Raw genomic sequence first — 19,841 nt, forward strand, 5'->3', positions numbered from 1 at the left:
TCTAATGAAATGAATGAAGAGCCTGCAATTGCAGATTCCTGCCCGTTTTATTTTTTTAAACACATTTTATTTATTATGTAAATTGTATAAAATATGTACTTCAGTTGCCTGCAAACCGCGAGCACAAGAATAAACCAATTTTGTGTAAGGCCGGGTACACACGGACAAACATGTATGGTGAAAGCGGTCCGTCGGACCGTTTTCACCATACATGCCTGCCAGAGGGCTTCTGTACGATGGTTGTACACACCATCGTACAGAAGTCCGCGCGTAAACAATACGCGGGGCGTGTCCGCGGTGTCGCCGCGTCGATGACGCGGTGTCGCCGCGACAATGACGCGGCGACGTGGGCGGCCCGCCTTTAAAATGCTTCCACGCATGCGTCGAAGTCATTCGACGCATGCGAGGGACGGCGGGCGCCTGGACATGTACGGTAGGTCTGTACTGACGACCGTACATGTCCGAGCGGGCTGAATTCCAGCGGGCTGTTTTAAAACAAGTCCAGGAATATTTGTCTGCTGGGAAAAGGCCCGGCGGGCAAATGTTTGCTGGAATTCGGCCCGCTCGCGCCCACACACGACCAAACATGTCTGCTGAAACTGGCCTGCGGGCCAGTTTCAGCAGACATGTTTGGTCGTGAGTATGGGGCCTTAGACATCTAAGGTTGATGAAATATGCTTGTCATGTGTCTTGTACCTTCGTTGACTCAATAAAGACCAACCTTGTTTGTTAAAAAAAAAAAAAGGTTGATGAAATACATTGGTTTCCTTAAAAAATAAAAACAATATATGTACAGGCGGTCCCCTAGTTACAAACATCTGACTTACAAATGACTCCTACTTACAAACGGAAGGAGACAACAGGAAGTGAGAGGAAATCTCCCCCTAGGAAGGGAAATTCACTCCTGTAATGCCGCGTACACATGACCCGTTATTCATGTCATGAAAAAAAAAAAAAAAATTCTCGACGTGATTTGTCATGATTCCTCTCAAGCCTGCCTTGCATACACACGTTCTTGAAATAAAAAATGCTCGAGCAAAGCGTGGTGACGTACAACATGTACGACGGCACTATAAAGGGGAAGTTCCATTCGAATGGCGCCACCCTTTGGGCTGCTTTTGCTAATTTCCCCGTCTCATAACTTGCTTCTGAGCAGGCACGTTTTTTTCCCCCCCTCGTTAAAGCATACACACGACCGTTTTTCACGACATGAAAAACGACGAGAAAAAATAGAGCCGGTTCTAAAAAAAATCGGGCATTTTTACGCACAACAGTTTTTCACGACCAATTTAAAAAAAAATTGCATTTTTCTCGTCATGAAAAACGGTCGTGTGTACGCGGCATACGAGTTATTGGAAAAAGGTGTCTCCCACTGAAGCTTTATCACCAAGCCTTGTTTCCACAAGAAGACAACATTTTCATAATCCAATTGTCATTGGGACAGAAAGTGAGTTGAAATATTCTAAACTGGGCACAGACAGCAAAACAAATGTTACAGGGGTGATAACCCTTCCCTACGCTATCCAAAAAGCTTAAAAATCGTTTTTTTTTTTTTTTTTTGGCTGGAGCTACACTTAAAAAATGTACCTGTTCTGACTTACAAATAAACCTACAGATCCTATCTTGTTTGTAACCCGGGGACCACCTGTAGGAAACTGAGTGTAATGCCACGTACAGACGGTCGTTTTATGCGATGTAAAAAAACGACATTTTCTGTGAAGTAAAAAACAACGTTTTTGAAACTTCAATTTTCAAAAACGATGTTGCCTACACACCATCGTTTTTTCACAGTGCTTTAGCAAAGCGAGGTTACGTTCACCATGTTTTTCCATTGAAGCTCGCTTCATAACTAGCTTCTGGGCATGCGCGGGTGTAAAAACGTAGTTTTTTGCTACACACGGTCAATTTCTGTGAAGTAAAAAACAACGTTTTGAAAAACGACACATAAAATTGAAGCATGCTTCAATTTTTTTTGGTCGTTTTTTAGAAGACATAAAACGACGTTTTCTCCCACACACGGTCAATTAAATTGACGTTTTTAAAAACTTTGTTTTTTTACATCGCATAAAACGACCGTCTGTACGCGGCATTAGAAGACTCATCATTGCCCATTATCTCCTTCAAAAGCATTTACTGTATATCTTATCAGTCATGTTGTGGTGGCCTTTCCAAGACCAAACAGGTTTTTGTTGTTGACCAAGTTCGACTTGTATTTGCAGTTGTGTTTGTAATTTTGATTTAGTTACTGTCCCCTTGGTCCCCCCCAGGTGATTGGTGAGTACTCTCCTAGTCCATTGAGCTTCCTGGACTGAAGTAACTGCCTGATAGTAGCTGAGGTACCGGCAGATGGCTACACTGACAGTCTGTAAGGCCCTAACCGTGCAAACGCTTTACAAGCTTCTAAGAAAAGGGGGGGGGAGTAAAAGCACTTTTTTTTTTTTTTTTTTTTTTTTTTTTTTACCTGCAAAAAATGTGCATTTATTTGTTTTTGTTTTTGTATTTTTAAGGTGAATTTTTCCTTTAGGCATTTAGCTGGAAGGGAAATGTGTATCCTGATTGTAAATACCTTTACTAACATTCCAAAACCAGACTGACCTGTTGCTGAAATCTGGACAAATGACGAGCCCGATAAAGTGGGGGAGAATAGTATGCTAATATGCAGTGGCAGCTGGTGGTCAAAATTTTTGGGGGTGCAAATCAAATGCAGCTACTGTGCCATCAAACGCATCCACTGTACCCATAAATTGCTGCCACTGTACCCATCAAATGCAGCCACTGTACCCATCACATGCTGACACTGTGCCCATCAATTGCCGCCAGTGTGTCACATCAGATGCTGCCAGTGTGCCCATCAATTGCCACCACTGTGACCCATTAGATGCTGCCAGTGTTCCCGTCAATTGCTGCTACTGTGCCCCATCAGATGCTGTCAGTGTGCCCATCAATTGCCACTACTGTGTCCCATCAGATGCTGCCCAGCACTTGCCTGTCTCGTAGCGGGTCAGTGGCGGTCTCCTGCACGTCCTTCGTGTCTTCTTCCGTCCTCTCTCAGGCATCCAATCACAGCGCCTGACATTTCAGCCAATCAGGTGACCAGTAAAAGACCCGGCAACCTGATATGCTGAAAGGGGGTTCAGTGTTAGCAAAGCGAATTCCTTTGCTTTGCTAACACACAGCTGAGTGAACAGCGAATATCCAGCATGGTGCCCGCTTTTCACTTTTTTTGGGTGCCTATTAGAGCCTATGGCTCTAATCAGGTGCTTCCAGAGAATACCCGCCACTGTAATTCAGGTGCCCGGCACTCAAAAAGGGGCCGGACACCTGAATAGGGGGTGTCAGTGGCGACCATAGATAGATGGATAGATTCATGCATTGCATGAATGGTGGTTTAGAGTGGTGCAGGACAGAGGGGGTGGCAATTATGCGCCCTTTATGGACGCACTGTCACTGCTAATATGCTAAAAGCGAACCTGAGAGACCAGTTCACTTAACAAACAAAAGCCTTGTTATCAAGACCTGCTTGTTTCCTGGTTTGTAAGATTTTACATAGTTACATAGAATATGGACAAAGAGCCAAAAGGAAAATATTGTTTTATGGTAAAACGCGCCAACCGCACTAGAATTTACAGCCAAAATACACAGATTGGGAAACCACAATGAAGGATGTTCGTTTAGGACAATAAATGCACATGTGCCCATATCCTGGAAGAGACAAGTCTGTGACATTAACACTGTCCCTCCATTATGGTGGCAGAGAGGTGACAGACATCCCTCATACATTGCACAAGTAGAGTTCATTCATGCTGAAAAACATTCATGCTTTGTTGGCTAGACACACAAACCTTTTTTTTGTGTGGTTCATAACACTGACGTAGTCAACAAAATGATGACGTGCCATCATTAAGGTGGCAAATATTTTTAAAAGCTAGTGGGCTAACACAATCAGCATAATGTACTTAAAGCGGAGTTCCACTGAAAAGTGGAACTTCTGCTTAATCCACTCCTCGCCCCCTCACATGCCACATTTGGCATGTAATTGTTTTTGGGGGGGGGGTGGGGGCTTCAGGAGGAGTGGGACATCCTGTCCCACTTCCTCCTTCTGCCGAGGGGCCGCTATGGCGATACATCTGTAGCGCTACCCCCGCAGGAGCCGCTGGTTTAGAATGGGGATGGCGTGTTACCTTTTGTGAGCGTTTAGGGGTAATGATGACAAGGATGATGATGACGATGACGATGATGAATGTCCAAGCAGCAGGTGTCTTTTTGTAGCTTTTATTACTGCCCAACACGGCAAACAGTAAACTTGAGGTAGATAGTAGAAGATGGGTGAGAAGGAGAATTGCAGATTCAGGCTTAAACGAGAAACGAAGCAGTCCTGCTTCAAATAAGACTTTACTTTCGTCGCCCCCCCAGCCGAAGGGGTATAGTGTACCTGGACAGGCCTCTCACACCGACCTGGCAGCCAGGGTATCACTCGGAGCACTGGGGAAGAACAAGTCTCTGCCACAGACCTGATGCAAATGGATATACGGGAAAGAACCTCTGCCACAGGCCTTTTCCCTCGAACATAGAAATATGAAGAGAATCTTCCCCAGTGGATTTTGATGCCTGAATCTCCCTCAGGTAGACTTTCAAATGGTTACCGACTGACAGGTTATCATCAAGCAAACCGTCAATGTCCAGTCACCTTGATCCCCGGTGGATTGTCTAGGCCCTGTTGGATCGCCTGCCTCTGGGCTCTCCTCAGACTGACTCCTCACTGAACAGCACAACTCGCTTGGGATCTTCCTCAAAGTTTGGGGAACCCAGTAGATCACTGGGGTCCCGCCATAGCTTCAGTCGCTCCGGGCCAACATGTTCCCGGAACCAAGGACACCTCGTAGCACGTGCGCCCCGGTCTGGAAGGCCATATCGCTGTGGCCCCCCGATGTGCGCACACCCTGAAGGTGGGTGCCGCACCTGGAACCAGAAGAAAAAACCCCACAAAATGGCGTCCGCTCAAGAAGTACCCTCCCCCAGCATGCCCCACGAGGGAAAACCCCTCCTGATTGGCTGCTGGCAAGAGGCGCTTCTGACTGAACTCCACTGCTGCCACCTGTCGCCCAGAGGTGGAAAGGTACCTCTGGAACACAGAATGAACTGGCAGTACAGCCCACCCAGAGTAGAGGCCAAATTTACATGAATTAGATGCATGAGAGTAAAGTAACTCTCTCATCCCCCTCTAAATTTAAGATAGCACCTGGACTGAAAGTACACAGGCGCTACACGTCATATTGCCTTTTGGTGGCCCCTCCCTGTAGGCGATCGCCTGGGACACGTCACAGGTCCCAGGCAATCGCCTGTCCAATCCAATCGGATAGCGCAGCGCCGCTTGCGCATGCGTAGTAAGTGCCCGGCCGTGAAGCCGAAAGCTGTCAAGGTCGGGTGCCCACAGTAACAATAAGGACGCCGGCTGGAGAGGGGGGGAGAGGATCGGAGCTCCGGCTGGCGCGTCGCTGGAACGTGAGTGCATGTTTATTAAAAGCCAGCAGCTACACTTTTTGTAGCTGCTGACTTTTAATAATAATTAAAAATGCCTGGAACTCCCCTTTAATCGGTACTTGGTGCCTCCCCCCTCTTCCAGTCAAGTGTGCTTAATGTGCTGCTAAGGAACATGTTGGCAGGGGGAGAAGGCAATGTAACCAAAGGGGCAAGCTGCTCCCTTTTTTTTACAGTCTGAGAGTGGGTAGGTGACCTAGCTGTATTTCTTAAGGCTGATCTCAGACAGGACAACTAAGAGACTATCTTTTTGTCCCTATAAAATCACTCTGTCATTCCATTGCTAGTGATGAGATTTGTCAGTGTTCCGAGGAAGTGATTCAGCTTGGAACGGACAGACAGACAGCATCTTGGAAATTCTGACACCAGCAATTTTGTCACCCATCTGACAGACTAGCTGTAGTAACATGCCAGGTCACCAACCTGACTGTCTGCCAGGGCTGTATAAAATCTCAGCACTGGATGGACAGAATTTTAAGGTCTTTGAAAGGTATTTGTATATTAACTACAGGGCCGTCTTTAACACAGGGCAAAAGGGGCAGCTGCCCTGAACCCAGTCATTGTTGTGGGGCCCAAGGCAGCTTCCCCTTGAGCCCGCACTGCCTGCAAATAGTTAAGGGGGTTCAGGAGGGCCCAAAAAAATGTTTGGCCAGGGTCCAATCAATGTTAAAGACGGCCCTGATTAACTATGTTTGTATGGAGTTCAGATTTATTGTTAAAGTCTAATTTATGAAATATTTGTGCCCAAAGTGGATATTGTCAGAATTAAATTTTGTATATGGTATTTACCTTTCTTGATCTATTTGATAGTAGTGGAAGTATCCACTGTGCTTTATGGGAAGTGTTCAGTACCGCTTCAGTGAAAATTCCCATGAGAGAATATTATAGATGGTTTCAACTGAATTTCCTGAAGGCAATCGGAAAACAAAATTTCTGTAGTATAGGGAGGGATTCTTAAAATTGGGGGTAAAAAATTTGGAGGCCATGGATACAGTTTCATCCTAAATTTTATTTAAATATTATGATTACATGTTTGGGGCAATAACTTAGTTTTTTGGGGGAAAGTCAAAGAAAAGCACACAATGTTTCAACCTTTTAACCACTTCCCTCATATGTTGGAATCGGGTGCTTGCGTAGAGTCCGTCACTCCATAGGTAGATTGGCTGGTTGAAGTTCTATAAACAAATGGAAACCACCCCAACCTATAACTGGCCTTTACAGCAAGGAACACATTGGATGGGTGACATATGTCAAACAACAAAGAAAAATTCCCAGTTCATTTACCAGCCAGCCTGCAACAAACCGAATTGTCTTAACAGTTCGCGTTAAAACCAGGGGTTTAGTACACATTTGGAAATATATGCGTAAGCTGCAGGTCCACTTCACGGCACCCTAGTATACTGCACTCCTAACTCTCTAAGTTTTGAGAGTCTCCAAAGATGGAACACATGTATAATAATGGATAGATTAGGGGCCCCTCTCTAAAGGTACAGGGATGCACTGGACACCCAGCAAGAGGACAGTGGCAGCGGCTGTATCCGGTACGTTCCCACACTAATTCACCAACAGTTAAAGTGCCTGTGAAAACCTAATCAATGTGTGGTCTTTCTTTTGGATTATACTATACTTTTTTATTTATTTTTTTACTTTTAGTAAATCAACCACATTCACTTTTTGAAAATCATGAGTTAATGGGGCATATTGAAAGAATGTTGTCACAAAAGACAATTCTCTGCTCAAAGTCACCTTTTCACTAGAGTAAACAAGTCTGACATCGAGCCGCCCAGTATGGGAAGAATAGAAATGCTTACCTTTCCGGAAGGTGTTGTGTTAAAGGTTTATTTAGGTTACAGGAGCCGCAGCTAACCGATACTTCTGGGTGGGTCAGATAGTCTAAACCCTGCTGTGTACTGTGATTTTCCCAGACTGCCACGTCCCTAATGTGTCCTCTAATGACGTGGAAGACAACAGGAGGCATTGCAGCCCCCTGATAGAAAGGTAAGAATTGCTATTCTTTTTTTTAACCATGGATAATCAGTTAATGGGATTTGTTACGATACTTATAATTGGAAGTAGGGTTGTCCCGATACTACTTTTTTAAGACCGAGTACAAGTTCCGATACTTTTATTCAAGTACTCGCCAATACCGATTACCGATACTTTTTTTAATGTCATGTGATGCACTGATAGATGCCACTGGCTAATGGGCACTAAAAGGTGGCACTGACTGATGGCTGGCAGTGGCACTGATAGGTGGCACTGATTATGCAGCACTAATGAGTGGCACTCACTGAAAGATGGCACTCACTGAAAGATGGCACTGATAGGTGGCACGCACTGAAAGATGGCACTCACTGAAAGATGGCACGCACTGATGGCTGGCAGTGGCACTGATGGATGGGCACTGACAGATAGCTGGTACTAATGGATGGGTACTGACGGATAGCTGGTACTGATGGATGGGCACTGAAATAAATGACATGAAAGGAACCTAAACTATTTTTCTATGCTGCCGGCGACGCTCATCTTGCTACAGCCTACACTTGGACACATAAAAGCAGCAGCGGACATCTTGTTACGCCTAGCCTGAACTATATGTGGCCGAGTGCAGGGTGTACCAAGATGGGCGTCGGCACTTGGATTGGTTAAAGCACTGACGGTGTACAACGGCAGCACGGAGCGTCACTTCAGTTACTGAATGAATGATGAATGATGCGGCTGCCCCTTCTCCCCCACCAGCTTACCTGCTTGAGGACTCACTCTCCACTCTGCCCGCTGACTCCGCCCACGGACTTCCTGTTGCACGCCGCCTCTCGCTCCCATCACCGGTATCGGGTGAAGCACCGGGAGCATTTGCGCGAGTACAAGTACTCGCGCAAATGCTTGGTATCGGCCCCAATACCGATGCTAGTATCGATATCGGGACAACCCTAATTGAAAGTATAGGAAGCGCCTGCTCCTCCTTAACACTAATTCCTCTTATAAATGTACCCAGTTGGTATACTTATACGTACTAATAACCTAGGATAATGGGATACCACATAGGACTATGTATCAACATAATTGATCCATTACTAACATGAATGCATGATATGTGTGAACCAAATAACCATTATTAAAAAAAGTGACAAATGATAAATTAATAGATAAAAAGTGACAATTGTAGATTAAAGTGGCACTAGTACAACTATTTGATGTGCATAAATAGTCCTTTTTCTTTGTGCAAGAAAGTGCTATAGTGCTCCGTGTCCCAATGGAGTTAATAATCCTCCTCCTGGGGATGATATAAAATTCCAAACTCACCAGATGGGTTTACAGCAAAAAAGATTCAGACATGCCTGTAGGTCATTTGTTGGGGACCAAACGCAATGCTGTAACCTCTGGTTGCTTCCGGTATCTACTCTGTGGTGGATATCCCCCAATTATGGCTCCGGAACTTCAGGGGTAAATCATTTGCAGCCCGTAATAAAGGAAAGAGCAAGCTTCTCCATTGAGTAAAATCCTCGGGTTTATTTGTTATAAACCGCTTACAACATATAAAAAACTGTCATATTGACAGAAACACCAAAGAAGCCAATATGAAGTCACATAGACACGTTTCACACATACATCTTGTGCTTAATCATTACCCCCTAATGATTAAGCACAAGATGTATGTGTGAAACGCGTCTACGTGACTTCATGTTGGTGTCATCACTGTGAGCAATAAAAGGCAATCCGAATCTCTGGATGTGCAGCCGTTTCTTTTCTTCTCTTTCACTTGGAAGTACGCTTGATAGTAATTTTTGAAGGTTTCACAAATGCACCTCTCTAGGCCACTATTGACTTAAAAAGTATACCCGATGCTCATTTATGAAAGGTTGGATTTCATGAATGCACCTCTCTAGACCACTGTTGGAAGTACACTTGGTGATAATTTCTGAAGGCCTGAACTTCACAAATGCACCACTCTAGGCCACTGTTCAATTTGATGGTCATTTCTGCGATTCATAAGTGCACCTTTCTCGGCTGCTGTTTATAGTTGTTTTCTCCCGAAAACATTGTTTTTATGGCCACAACCTGCCATACAGCTCAGTAATATCTGCATCCAACTTATGACAAAACATTTCTAATGATGCCTTCATAAAGAATTGCACAAGAAATTGAAAACATGTAGGAATCAATTGGCATACTGCATGTCTTTTCCCTCAGCATTGGATATGCCAAGTTATCCATCTGCACTTTAACATCCTAGATCACAGGTGTCAAACACAAGGCCCGCGGCCATTTTATGTGGCCCTTGCACTTTTCCTGCAGCTCCTGGAGAGCCGCCCTCTGGTCCTCCTCCAGACCCTTACGTTCTGCTTTCAAGCAATGCATCCAGATTCTTCCCAGCAGTAGACTCAACTTCTGATGGTAGGGTGGCTCTTGACATCTAATGTAAGGGGGGGGGGGGGTATGCGCTCGACATTTAATCTTACAGATACAACAGGCCCTTTTGAGGGCAATCATAATGCTGATGTGGCCCACGATGAATTTGAGTTTGACACCTTGCCCTAGATGCTTATGCATGTGGATATGCAAGTACAGTGTGTGGTTTGTGATACAAGAAAGTAACATCTGATAAGATATAACCACGAGGTGATGAGTACATTTCCCTGTAGTTTCGTCTCACACAAATGTATACACTTGCTTTATGTGAACTATTTTTACAGTTCCGCTTAATGCTAAGGACTGAAAAACATATCATATTTTATGTGTTTGCATGATAGAACTATTTGTTCATTGTTATTTTTATTTCGTTTTTTTTTTTATTTATTTTTTATTAGATTGTTTCTGTTGTCTAATTAAACTTTGAAGATTGATGCTGAACTCTGGGCTCTAAAACCATTTATTTAAAGCTGAACTGAAGTTAAAATTCATTGAACCCCCCAACAGCAATGGTTAATAGTTACATTTTGTCTAGAAGGCAGGGCTGGACTGGGACAAAAATTTGGCCCTGGACTTCATCCAGACTGGCCCACTTTGACATGGTGGCCGGACAACTCCCGCACCCCCCCGGCCACCCAAGACCCCTCTCCCCCTTCACTAGCCACTAGCCATTCTACTTTATTAGAGTAGAATGGCTGGTACTGGTACTCTTAGGCCTCGTACACACGGACGGAATGTCCAATGAAATCGGTCCGCCGGACCGTTTTCAGCGGACATGTCCGCCCGGAGATTTCTGTCTGATGGTTGTACACACCATCAGACAGAAATCCGCGCGTACGCGATACGCGGTGACGTGGCCTCGACGATGACGCAGTGACGTGCGCGGCCCTGGAAGTTCAATGCTTCCACGCATGCGTCGAATCACTTCGACGCATGCGAGGGATGGCAGCCGATCGGACATGTACGGTGAGTCTACAGACGACCGAACATGTCCGACGGACAGGCTTCCAGCGGACATGTTTCTTAGCATGCTAAGAAACATATGTCTGATGGAAAACGGTCGGTGAGTCAGCTGTCTGTCCCCTCCTCTATTGTCCCCCCTGCTCCTCTGGTCCTCCCCTTGCTTCTATGTTCCCCCCCAGGTGAGCGCTGCGGGGAGGGAGAGACAGAGGAGCGGAAGGGGGAGGTGGTCCGCTGTCACTGAAGCCGGCCCACTGAGCCATCACTGCTACTACTGCAGGTAGTAACAAAGCCACTCTTTGCTAATCGCCCAATAACAGGCTCTTTAATTTCTTCACTTGCAATGCAAGATCGGGGGATCTGCATTGTATGTCAGGACGTTGGGAATTCATCCACATACTGGAACCAATGGACAAAGATTGGTAATTTCTGGGGGAACATAAAATAAGTGTTACTGCCTGTTCTTTATCCTCTTGTAAAAAAAAATGCAATTCGCCATAACCTTGTAAAGGTAGTGGTGTCGTCATCACAGTGCTGTGTATATACTGTATTTATTGGCGTATAACACTCACTTTTTTACTCTGAAAATAGAGGGTAAACTGTGCCTGCGTGTTATATGCAGGGGGCTGTGGAAAGTTTTTTTTTCCTGAAACTTCCCTCTTAAAGTTAGGGTGCGTGTTATACGCCGATAAATACGGTAATCTGTGCAGAGAAGAGTTGTAGATGGGACTCGCACATCCACCCAGTAAAGGCCTACAGTAAACTACAGGGGGCACATACAAGAGCAGGGAAAGAACATCAGGGACTGGCCTTTATTACAGAAAGCATTCAAACAGGGACAAATTGACGGAGTTCGTTCAGGAAATTTTGTTTCATTTCTTGCTGTCTCTTACACCTAGTGAAGCTGCCCATACGTTAGAGCTGCACGATTAATCAATACAAAAAAATCGTGATATCGATTCACACCCCCCTCACGATCTCTATGCAGAATTTTGGATTCATTCATGTAACAAGTGTAGAGACTTCTCTGCTCACTCATCTGCCAAGTTTTTCACAACATTGTCCATGCTGGTAGATAACTAGAAACATTGTAACTTTTTGTTTTTGGGTCAAAAGAATGAACTTCTGTGTGTAAATAAGGGAGGTTTAAAGCGGAGGTTCACCCTCCAAATCAACCTTCCAGCATCCTTAACCTACATCAAATGTAAGAATCATAGCGTTGTCCAATTTTTTTGTTAATGGTCCGTTACCTGTATTTAGATGTGCTTCCTGGTTTCTATCCCAGCGGGGAGTGGGCGTTTCGCTACTTTCCCCGACGGCGCTGTGCATTGTGGGCGCTGTTTGCTATGTTCTGTTGCAGTGACGTGTAGGCCAATCAGATCACAGCAACCAAACTCTCTGCGCGTGTAGTCTCGCGCTAGCTGTGCTGTCATGTGACGCGGGAAGCGCGTCATGTGATGAGGGCGGATACATATTCGCCATAGTAAACAAAGGATCGCCATTACAGCCCTGGACTAGTGTTACATCACAGCGGGGCGTGTCCTTTTCAGGACACTGCCCGCCGTTGTGATGGCAACTGTGCAGTGTTGACGGCATGACTCGCCGTCAACACTGCGCATGCGCGGGATTTCGCGGTGAATGCTGGGACATCAGCATTCACCGAATCCCGGAAGAAATGCAGGAGGGCTTCAAGGTGCCCTCAATGAAGATGGCAATGTCCATCACTAGTTTTTATAAAATATCCTTTACTACAAAACAGCGATCGTGGCGGCTAAAAGATCGGCAATAGTAAGTCAAGAACTGTTTATTTGAATAGCAGCAGAGTAGTGTTAAAAAAAAAAAACGATTCCCAGCAGAACCACCGCTTTAATCACTTAAAGACCAAACCCTTTTTTGATACTTGTTTTTTACAAAGTTAAAATCGGTATTACCTGGAACCCATAAACATTTTATTTTTATTTATTTTATTTATTTATTCTTCCAACGCTGACCACTTTCCGTGAGGCATGCACTGAGTACCAGATTTCCTCACTTCTAGGCCCGATGACCCCACTTGGACATAACCCAGACTTTGCTCCGGGACTATCTTCCTCCTTTATGTTGGATAATTGGCCTCACACACATGTTCGTGCGGAGCACTTCTTTGAGAACGACCGTCTCGTTTCTCACGCGAATTTGGCAACCAAAATGGTGAATGGATCATTCCCCTTCTGGACGTATGTTCAAATTTGACATTTTTTTGGACAGACCCGATCCAAAACCTGACTGGTCCCAACAACACACCCCTTTTGAGATGCTCTGCACGAGAGCTGAACCTCTAACCCACTTAATCTCTTCTAGGTATGTGTTGCTATTCCTAGACCAACGTCCAAAACTTAACTGGGCTAGCCGTAAATGGGAAACAGAACTTTCCATCGACCAACGGACCAGAACTGGGAAGCCATATACTCCTGCATACATAAGGGGAATGTACACGCACAAGAAAACGCGTTTAAAATATTTTCAAGATGGTACAGGACCCCCCTTAGGTTACAAAACATCTACCCCTCTGTTTCCCCACAATGCTGCAACCTTTCTGGAAAGAGGTCCATCGCCTCACCAACCATATAACCTCCTACAACCTTGAATTTTCGCCAGCGCAGTTTCTGCTCCACCAATCCAACATACCACCAAAGACCTACATACGGTCCCTGGCCATGCACCTGGTCAACGCAGCAAAACTTTGTATCCCTGCAAAATGGCGATCTCCAGAGCCACCGTCTTAAGCTGACTGGTTCAAGAGCATACTTAAAATTGCAGATAAGGAGGACCTGATACATCAGGCACACGAAACACCATCTAAATACACTGAATCGTGGACTTGCTGGTTACATTTTACCTCAACAGATGAATATAAGGCTTTAGTCTCATGATCGATTTCCGAGAGCTGTGGTGGGAAACCGAGCGATTCCCACACTTGTCTGTTATTTTCCCCCCTCCTGGACTACTCCTTAATGCCCCCCTCGCTTATCTGGCCCCCTCTCTCGTGTCCTAACTTACTACACGATTACGCATGATGACACCCTTCCCAGATCTCCTATTACCGATCGCATCTACTCCCCTTCCTGACCCTTCCACATATATTCTCCCATACAGCCCCCTCACTCTCCTGGTTGTATAACCCTATTCTAAATTGATAGACCTACTTCCTCACAGTTTTTACATTGGATGATCAATTAACGACCCCGAGGTCACTTCCTCTTAGTTCCTATTTCCTTTGACGCGTTATTTACCACACGCATGTTCTCTCTGAAATTTTGATTTTCTACGCTGTTATGAGAGTTTGTACTGTTTGTACTGTTTCTATTATAACCATTACGCAGCAGCTGCGCCCGCGAATATGCATTTTAATGACGATGCATTGTACCTCTTGTATTGTTTCTCTTTTCCAAAAAAACTGTTGAAACAAAACTTTAGCACAGTGGTGTAGTGGATAGCACTTTCACCTAGCAGCAAAAGGGTCGCTGCTTCGATTCCCGACCACGACACAATCTGCCTGGAGTTTGCATGTTCTTCCCTGTACCTCCGGGTACTCCGGTTTCCTCCCACACTCTAAAGACATGCTGGTAAGTTAATTGGCTGCTGTCTAAATTGGCCCTAGTATATGTACCAGTGCATCGAGATCCTACGGGGTAAATGACAGCGCTATATCAAGATGCAGCTTAACTCAACAAGTCTGCATAAATAAATTCATATAATGCCACAATAAACAGCACCTGTAAATTAAAAAAAAAAAAAATTATAAAAATGATTGTGTCCTTTATAAGGCCAGCTTCTCAATCATAGAAGTAGATGTTGGCCTTGGATGATGCCAATGAAAATTGTGGCATCCATCAGGAGGGTGTAGCAGAAGAAGGCATTTCCAGGGGGAATACTTTGATCGTTTGTGAGAAGTAAATTAATATCTGGCAATGTTACACTGACACATTACTTGCATGCTGCACTTACCATGAAGCAGTAAATACAAAGTACACAAAGTGGATTCTCAGTTGGCGTGTTTGTCTGTCTCTATTAAAGAGCAATCCAAGGCAGCAAGCCAAAGAAAAATAATATCCGGTGTAGCTGATGTATTGCATGGCTTAATTTTTACTATAGCTGCTTGCCGACCAGCGCACAAAAATATATGTCGACAGCATGGCACAGACAGCAGAAGGACGTGGTCGGAGGCCCCTTTTAAGAAACCGGTATTGTGGACGCACGCCTGCCGGGAGCCCTGTGACTCCGACCGCAGGCCCCGCGGACTCGATGTCCGTGGGCATATTCGCGACCGTGTCACAGTGAGGAAGAAGGGGAAAACTTCTCCAGGGTCCTCTTTTTGTTTGTCATCTGATTCTCACAGACCTTTATGCGTCCAAGAGTTTTCACATACAGTGACAGTTGAATGCCTAGACCAAAAAGTGAAATATGTAAGCTGCCATTTGCATGAAAATGTTTCCTGGTAATTGGAAAGAAAGGGGCGCCCACTAAGTGTAGCAATCAAATCATCCACTTTATTAAATACAATTGGCAACAGTATTGACAAGAGTTGTCAGTTTTATTTGAAAAAAGTGAATGATTTTAATGCTATGGGTATGGTGTTCTTTTGGTGATGTGCAGTGTTGTTTTTGCACCAAACCTATCTTTTGGAATTATGGCTAAAAAGTTCAACCTTGGTTTCGTCAGACCAGAACACATTTTCCCACAAAGTAATCAATGCATTTTTTATAGCACTGATCGCTGTATAAATGTGAATGGTCCCAAAATATGTGTCAAGTGTCTGATATGTCCGCCGCAGTATCGCAGAGACGCCAAAAAAAAACCACAGGTCGCCACCATTAATAGTAAAAAAAAAAAAAAAATGCCATAATTCTATCCCCTATTTTTTTTTATTTCTTTTTTTATTTTACTCAAGTCTGAGCACAGCTACATTCCCCGTTTAAAAAAAAGGGTGTGCACACTTATGCAACCACATTATTTTATTTTTAAAGTTTTTGAAATGACTTATCTTTGTCTCATTTTTTACATCACAAAAACCTACCATTTTAACAGGGGTGTGTAAACTTTTTTTTATATTCACTTTGTGTGTGTGTATGCATATAATATAGCTGCAGTAAAATATATAATAATAATAATAATAATAATTTAGTATAAATTGTTGTGGTCTAATACTTCTCAATGTTTCTTCTGGGCATTTTTAATTGGTCTACACCTCAATTTTGCTTAATTATAAGTGAAGAGTAGATGCCATAAAATACAATATCCACTTCAAAGGAAGGAGTTCACATCTGTCCTTCGTACATTGCCTTTTTATGGAACGGGTGTGGTAGAGAGCTTACAACCTGTTGGTATTTTTATAAGTAGACCTTTGAGCTATGTATTCAAGTGCTGATCGTGAAGCGTCCTTCTATCCACCAGCAAGTCACTGACTATTACAACCGAAGTCTAAAGCCCCTCTACAGAGAAAGTAAACATGCTCCCTTCAGTGGAGTTGCTTCTGCACTGTAATGGTTAAAAGCCTGTTTTAGGTGAATGGGGCCGCAAAGAACAATTTTACTTTCCCCAATCCTCCAGATAATGGACCTGCGACCTTTTGAAGCATAAGGGAGAAGAGGCGCTGGGGACTGGTACAAAGGGAGCCTGCAGGAGGCAAGGATCCAGTAAGTAAGTGCTTTTTTTTTTTGTGAGCATTTAACCTTTGCAGTGTGAGAGCAGCAAAACTGCTAAAAAGTATTTAGGCTTAAGGCCCCTTTCACACATGAGGACAGTATGTCCGTATTTCATCCATCCGTTTTTAGATGAAATACAGACATCGATCCCTATGGGATAGCGGGTGTCAGCGGATGAAAATCCGCTGACACCCGATCTCATCGGTCCCTGATATGGTCCGATTCTGCAGACTAAGGAAAATCCTATTTTTCCATCCATCATCGGATCAAGTGAACACGGCCATGCGGTCCGTGTTCATCCGATTTCCCCCCCCCCCAATAGAGGAGAGCGGAGATCTGACAGGGCGGTCCCTGCACAGTGTTAAGTAACACTTAAGGGCCCTTGGACCGCCCTGTCATCTGCCGGCTCAGCGGAGATCAACGGAGCGATCCCCGCTGAGCAAGCGGATAATAAAGGAATGGATCCTCATGGAATGGGACCGCAGAGCTGCCATATAGCCCATTGCTGGCTGCGGGCTCTACTGTGACTGTTCTTGTGTCCACCAATGGTATAACTGGGCCCCCATGTTATCCGGCTAAAGAATCAGGACTAAAGATTGAACATTTACCTTATAGCAGGGGTCCCGAACCCTTTGAAGAGTAAGGGCCACTTAAGCGAATTGGTAACTGGTCGCGGGCCACAATGAGCAGAGCGGGTGGGATGTCCATGTCTGTTCTGCAAATGCAGATTGGATTGGAGGTAGGACACAAGTCGGTTTACGCCACTCCTTGGAGGTGCATGGAGTGTCGAATTAGGTCAGACTGACGTTGTGAAAGGGGCCCAAGGCTGCTTTCAATCTGATGCGCTGTACCTTTTGGCTTTCCTGCACTTTGCAATAGACTTCTATTATATTCTGCAGGTTTGGTGCACTTTCAGAAAGCTCATCAAACTCGCAGGTAATAACAGAAGTCTATGGCTCAGTGCAGGTAACAGTGCACCTGCGGATCAGTTTGAAAGCAGCCAAGTAACCACTGCAGAACAGATATGCCCAAATATACCCTGTGATTTTTAGTAATAAAATGACCTTTAATAAAAATATTCCATTCTGAACCATCGCAGAGCAGGAGGTCGCGGGCCACATCAGAGGTCTCAGCGGGCCACTGGTTGGGCACCACTGCCTTTTATAGTGTGCTTTCTAGTTGCTTAGTACAAAGGTACCACCCCAGGGTAACACACAAGACTCAGTCATTCTTTTGGATGCACTCTGAGTAGTTGCAATATCCCTATTCTCCACAAAGATATCATTCACGCTCCCTGTCTACTACTGATTTTGCTGGTTTATAGACTCAAGTCTATTGGTACAGAACTCTAATCTAACTTCCTGTGGCATAGTGACTCTATTGTCTAGAACAGGGGTAGGCAACCTTGGGCCCTCCAACTGTTGTGGAACTACATTTCCCATGAGGCATTGCAAGGCTGGCTGTTACAATTACTCCCAGAAGCATGGTGGGTGGGACTTGTAGTTCTGCAACAGCCGGAGGGCCCCAAGTTGCCTTCCCCTGTGTCTAAACCTACCTCCTGTATGTTTAATTGATGCTAAAGCTGTAATTTTTTAGTTGAGTGCTTGAACTTCTCATTCTTGCTAATCAATTGTCATCTTTGCTAAGTCGTCGGGAGTCGGCTATCGCTGTCGCAAGATTTCGCAGCTGAAAAAAGTCAATTTTAAAGAAGTGTGATAGGCTTGAAATGTATCCATCCTATATCATTCAGTGCCACAAGAAATTATTCTGACATAAGAACGAAACCCGCCAGCAGCAATATAACTGTTTTTGGTTACTCCTTCCCATTTTGGATTTAAAAGAGGAATCTGCAATGTTTCGCTAAATAACATTGGCTCCCGCTGCTGTCAGTCAATTTCTGTGAAGAGGAAGGGGGCCAAGCCACGCGGTGTGTCTCCAGATGCAAGTCCACACAAGGACCCACTTGGCAAACGGCTTGCTATGGAGGCACTTGGAGAAGAGGAGGAGTCAAGATAGCAGGGGACCCCAGAAGATGGGGTTTGGGGCTGGTCTGTGCAAAACCATTGCACAGAGCAGCTAAATATAACATCTTTGTTATTTTTATTTAATAAAAAAAAAAAGCTTTACAATCCTCTTGGGAACAATTTAATAAGTTTTAGTTTGTCTGTGTGTTTTTGTGGAACATAATTATTTTGTTCCTATAGAGGGACAGTACAAATTGGAGACAGTTGAAAGCTGTTTGTGTGTGTAAGGTGGATTTATGTACACCTTTTTAATTACAGTTACGTCTATGGTTTCCACTGAGTTCTAAAAATGGCACGCAACAAGGCACCTTTACACAGGTATAATAGGAATTTGCTTGTGTGTTGTCTTGTTGAACAGAGGGAAGTTGTGGAAATACTGATGTTGAACATTGTTAATAAATTTAGCTTGAAATTCTTAACCAATACTAGAATGATTCCATATTTTTTTTCCTTTGCTTGCTCTGCAAAAACAGTTGCAACTGACTACAGTTTCCTTTCTTTTTTTAAGTGTTTCTTAAAGGCAGAAGTTTTAAATTTTAAATGAAAAAAGTTTTGAGGCATGTTTGATTCATTTTTTTTTCTATACAATTAAACAATTGAATTAACAGTTTTCAAGAGTGGTGATTCCATACTTTTTTTCCCAGTGGTTGTATTGGCATTAGAGAGACTGAACGCTTAGAAATTGACTGCAGAGCTGCCATATAGCCTGTTACTGGCTGCAGGCTCTACTTGGACTGGTCTTGTGTGCACCAATGGTATAGCTGGGCCCCCATGTTAGCCGGCTACAGATCCAGGACTAAATATTGAACATTTACAGTTGCCTCATAGAGTCCATTCTAGTTGCTTAGTACAAAAGTACCACCCCAGGGTAACACACAGGACTTAGTCATTCTTTTGGATGCACTCTGAGTAGTTGCAATATCCCTATTCTCCACAAAGATATCATTCACGCTCCCTGTCTACTACTGATTTTGCTGGTTTATAGACTCAAGTCTATTGGTACAGAACTCTAATCTAACTTCCTGTGGCATAGTGACTCTATTGTTTAGAACAGGGGTAGGCAACATGGGGCCCTCCAGCTGTTGTGGAACTACATTTCCCATGAGGCATTGCAAGGCTGGCTGTTACAATTACTCCCAGAAGCATGGTGGGACTTGTAGTTCTGCAACAGCCGGAGGGCCCCAAGTTGCCTTCCCGTGTCTAAACCTACCTCCTGTATGTGTAA

General features: G+C 44.3%; 1 protein-coding gene across 4 annotated transcripts in view; it reads left to right on the forward strand.

Annotated features, from left to right (window-relative positions):
- Positions 1 to 19,841, forward strand: part of GALNT6 (polypeptide N-acetylgalactosaminyltransferase 6) — a 113,518-nt gene that overhangs the window by 26,640 nt on the left and 67,037 nt on the right. The window contains exon 1 of one of the 4 annotated variants that reach the window (XM_040340827.1): positions 7,323 to 7,536. The exons of 1 other annotated variant lie outside the window; for it this stretch is intronic. The gene's annotated coding sequence lies outside the window, so the exon portion shown is untranslated. Of the gene's footprint in view, positions 1 to 7,322; positions 7,537 to 16,333; positions 16,588 to 19,841 lie in introns of those variants that run through there. 2 more of the 4 variants (XM_040340826.1, XM_040340828.1) reach the window with 2 other exon arrangements.

The sequence above is a fragment of the Rana temporaria genome, chromosome 2 (assembly GCF_905171775.1).
Source record: "Rana temporaria chromosome 2, aRanTem1.1, whole genome shotgun sequence".
NCBI lineage: Eukaryota > Metazoa > Chordata > Amphibia > Anura > Ranidae > Rana > Rana temporaria.